Genomic DNA, 5,361 nt, shown 5'->3' with positions numbered 1-5,361 from the left:
TTCTGCCATCCCTGGTCATTGTTCAATGTTTTAATGCATTAATTTCCTTGCTTCTGGTACCAAGAAGGTTGATTGTGGATCCGAGCAAACTGAAGCTGTTAACAATCTCAGTCTCTTCACAATCTATCATGATGCTGCCAATCACTCCAGTGGTGAGAATCTTTGTGTTCTTGATGTTGAGCTTCAGTCCATATTTAAGGCTGCTGTCCTTGACTTTCTGCAGTAAACACTTAAGGTCCTTCTCAATTTCAGCAAGCAAGGTTGTGTCATAATGCAGTCTACATAATGGAAATTTTTGATGAGCCTTCCTCCAATCCTGATGCCATATCTCTCCTCATAGATCTCAGCCTCCCACGTGATCTATTCTACATATAGATTGAAAAGGTATGTAGCTAGGACTATAAAATAAAAATTCTATTCTAAAAAAAAGACATTATTAGGACAAGAACTGAAATAAATGAGACAGAAAACAGAAAGAAAATTGAAACCTTGGGCAAGAACAGGAGCTCACTATCCAGACTGACATAAACATATACAAAGCATACAAACAGACCAATAACAAAAGGAGAAAGAGAACAGGTCATAAAAAGACTCCTCTCGCCCCCGCCCCCACCAAAAAAAAGAGTCCTGGACCAGATGGTTTCACGGATGAATTCTACCAAATATTCAGAGAACATCTTAAATTAGTAAAATAAACAAACAAATGGAAAAAAAAACCCCATCCAGAAAAAGAAGGAACACTCCCAGAGCCGTTCTATGAACCAAGCGTAATACTAACACTAAAACCAGGCAAAAGCATTCAAACTAAACTACAGACCAGTATCTCACATGAATATAGGTTAAAAAAATCCAAAACAAAATTCTGGCTAATAGAATTCAACATCACATTAAAAATTAATTTATCATGACCAAGTATGATTCTAACATATATGCAATATATATTCAACATAAGTAAAACAGTCAACATAGTATATCATATCAAGAAAGTAAAGAACCACATGATCCTGTCAATTGGTGCAAAAAAGGTCTTCGACAAAATCCAACACCCTGTCCTAATTAAAACACTCAATACAATAGGAATAGAAGGAAATTTCCTCAGCATAGTGAAAACTATATGTGCAAAGCAAAAACCTAAGACCATTCTCAATGGAGAAAGACTAATAGCATTTCCCTTGTGAAGAAGGCCTAGGTAAGGAGGCCCACTTTCACCACTTCTCGTCAATATTGTGTTTGAAATACTTGCTAGGGCTGTATGACAAGAGAAGAAAATAACAGGCATCCAAATTTGCAAAGAAGAGCTAAACTGTCACTATATGCAGATGATATGATAATACACACACACACACACACACACACACACACACACACACACACAAACAACCCAAATAAACCAAAAACCCAAGGACATAACAAAAAGACCTAGTACATCAATTTAGTAGAGTGGCAAAATGTTGTTGATAATGTTGTTATGTGCCATCGAGTTGCATGTGACTCATAGCAACCCTTTGTACAACAGCCCTAAACCCCGCTCTATCTCGTGCCAGTCACACTGCCTCTGACACACCCATCCCGATTACCCCAGTCACTGAATCAATCCACCTCATAGAGGGCCTTCCCCTCCTGCGCTGTCCCTCCACCCTCCCAAGCATGATGTCCCTCTCCAAGGACCGGTCCTTCCTTACAACATGTTCAGATTATGTCAGACGAAGCCCCAGAATCCTTGCATCCAAGGAGCAGCCTGGTTTTACCCTTTATAGGATGAAACTGTTTGTTTTCTTAGCAGTCAATGGTACATTCAATACTCTTCTCCAGCAACATAGCTCAAAGGCATCAATTCTCCTTCTATCCTTCCTAGTCATTGTCTAACTCTCTGATGCATAACAAATGATTGCAAAGAATACAAATTCAATATGCAAAAATCAATGAGATTCCTCTACATTAACAAAGCAGATACAGATGAAGACATTTAGAAAGCAATTTTATTTACAATAGACAACCACAAATTGAGATACTTGGGAGTAAACTTGATTAGATACACAGAAGACCTTTATAAAGAAAACTACAAAACATTACTGTGAGAAATAATAAGAGACAAAAATAAATGGGGGAAATGTTCCCTATTCATGAATAGGAAGCCTAATTAAGGTAAAAATTACAATCCTACCAAAAGCAATCTACATGGTTAATGCAATCTCAATACAGATACCAAATTAATTTCTTTTAGAGACATAAAAGGCAATTGGAAAGTTTATTTGGAAAGAAAATCTTTCCTCAAATAAGCAAAGCCCTTCTTTAAAACAAGTATACAGTAGGAGGCATAGCACTCCTTGGTTGCATAACCCATTACACAGTTGTAATAATCAAAACAGCATTGTACTGGGTACAATGACAGACACATAGACCAGTGGAACAGAACTGAGAACCTAGAAATGAACCCATCTACCTATAGTCAACTGATATTAGACAAGGAAACAAAACCTATCAAGTGAAGAAATGACCACCTCTTCAACAAATGATACTGGCAAATTTGGACTGCTAGCTACAGAAAGCTAAAGCAGGATCCACATCCCACACCTTACACAAAAATCAACTCAAAGTGGACCAGGTAACTAGAAGTTAAAGCACAAAACCATAAAGGTCATAAGAAACAAAATGGGACCAAGCTTAAAAGGTCCAGACTATGGTATAAAGAGGCTGGCAAATACAGATAGAAATGCACAACCAGGAGAGGATAAAATTGATGAATGGACCTTTTAAAGATTAAATCCAGTTGTGCATAAAAAAAATTTCCCAGTAAGATGAAGAGAAAACCTACCGATTGGGAAGAAACATTTGGAAATATCATCTCAGACAAGGGTCTCATAACAAAAGTGAATACTACACGGCCTCCATAAGAAAAAGACTGATAACTCAGTTACAAAGTGGGGAAAAAGACATGAAAAGACATTCAGGTGACCAACAGGCACATGAAGAAACTATCAAAATCTAATTTGGATGGGTGTGTCGGAGGCAGTGCAATTGGCACCGGATAGAGCAAGGTTTAGGGCTGTTGTACATAGGGTCACTATGAGTGGCAAATGACTCGACGGCACATAACAACAACAACAACATGGCAATAAGAGAGATGCAAATCAAAACTACAATGAGATACCATCTCACCCCAGTAGTAGTGTCAAAGTTTAACAGGACAGCAAACAATAAATGCTGGGGAGGATATGAAAAGATTGTAACTCTCATACACTTTTGGTTTATTGTTGTGTTAGTGCAGCCTCTTGTCACGAGGTCACTGTAGCTCCAAAAATTATATAACCACTCTCTAAGGCAGTTCATAATTTTCTTTGAAAGCTGAACAGAAAAATTCCATATGACCTAGCTATCGCAAGGAAGTTAGAACTGAGATGCAAATGGAGATTTTTACATCGATGTTCTTGTTGTTGCTGTGGTCTGTGGAGTACTGTAGAGACAGAACCAGGCCATAGTTGACACTCTGGCAGTTTTCAGAGGCAATTACCAGGCCATAGTTGACACTCTGGCAGTTTTCAGAGGCAATTGATCACAGGGGAGGAGATTGCCCATCTTTCTCCAGTGCAGCAGCTGGTGGCCTTCTGGATTGCAGTGCGTCTCCTTGCCACTAGACCACCAGAGATTCCTATCAATGTTCATAGCAGCATTATTTACCACCAGAAAGACATGGAAACAGCCCAAATGTCCAACCATAACTGAATGGATTGAAAAATTGTGATACATTCACATGATGGACTACTAAGCAACATTTGGGAGCAATGATTTAGAATGGTATTATATAACTTGGGAGAGACTGGAGAGTATTGTTCTTAGTCAACTAACTCAGTCACATAAGGACAAATACTTCATAAGATCATTATTGTAAAGCTAGAAGGATTACTTTTAAGCTGTATTTAAAAGCCCTAAGGCACTAAGTGGTGGAGAAGAGGATGCTGAGGGTCAAAAAGAAGGAAAATGTTGAGGGCACAGTTATTTGGGCAGAAGAAAGAGTTGAAAAAATTAGGAAAGATTCAGTGGGGAGATGAATATGTGGGTTAATGTTGGGCATGGATCAATGGTGTTTAAATTTATAAAACACAATGTATGGGAATGATACTATGAGACACTTGTGGATAAAGGAATGCATGAAATATAATGTATGTTAATAAAAGACAAGCTATACAAACCAATGTAAAATTAATTTTTTTTAAAAAACTGACAGCAACAAAGGAGAAAAATGTGCAACAATGAATGAATAAAACACAACTCTTTCTGTAAAATTTCATTAAAATCACACAAAAAATTTAAAAAGTCAATATCATGGTTTGGATTAGCTGCACCTTCATCTTTAAAGTGACATTCTTTCTCTGCAACACTGTAGAGTGATCCTTGACAGTAAATTTTCCCAATGCAGCAAATCTTTTGCAACCATACTACTGCCATGGTAATTCTGTGAAATCCAAACAAAATTAAGTTACTGACAATGAAAATCTTTTCTCCATATATCATGATCTTACCTATTGGATATGGTGAAGATTTTTGATTTCTTAATATTGAAAGCTGTAGTTTTTGATCTTCAATAAGTGCTTTAAGTCTTTTTTTTTTTGCAATCAAAGTGAGGTTGTTGATGAATCTTCTTACAGTCCTGATGCCACATTCTTCTTTATATAGATAGTCCAGTTTCTCCAATGATTTCCTTAGCATACAGGTTGCCTAAGTATGGAGAAAGGATACAGCCTTAGCACATATGTTGTTTGTTTTATGTAACATTGAGCTGAAACTGGCTTATAGCTGGTTCTGCAGTGGGTGTTCGTAGGCAGTAAATCACATGGGAGGAGACTGCTTATCATTCTTCCATGGAGTAGTTGGTAGATTTGAACCAAGCGCCACTGGGTTGACAGTATCACTCCTTACCAGTAGGCAACCAGGGATCCCTGACACATACAAAGGCCACTAAATATTGATGGATTAAGAAAATAAATAAATACATACATACATGCATACATACTGCATATGAACATTATTGTAACAATACAAGGATTACTAGTGAAATGTCTACTAAAGTCCAAAGGTGTAAAGGGCAGGGGGTGGAAATCTAGGGGTCACAGGGTTTGGTGGGCAGTGGGAGGTGCTGAAGGAATTAGGCAAGATCCAGTGAGGCCTTGAATAGGCAGAGTAATTGTCAGTATGATGAATGGTGACTAATTTTATAAAGCACATTGTATTAGAATGACAGTATGAAATCCAATATGAATATGAATGAGAGTGTGTGAAACACAATGTATACAAATGAAACACAATGTATATGAATTTTGTATGCCTATCAATATAAAATAAAATAAAATAATTAAAAAAATA

This window comes from Elephantulus edwardii, unplaced genomic scaffold (genome assembly GCF_000299155.1).
Source record: "Elephantulus edwardii isolate Elephantulus edwardi_28Jun2011 unplaced genomic scaffold, EleEdw1.0 scaffold00043, whole genome shotgun sequence".
Taxonomy (NCBI): Eukaryota; Metazoa; Chordata; class Mammalia; order Macroscelidea; family Macroscelididae; genus Elephantulus; species Elephantulus edwardii.
The sequence above is the reverse complement of the archived record's forward strand: the minus strand, read 5'-3'. Positions refer to the sequence as shown.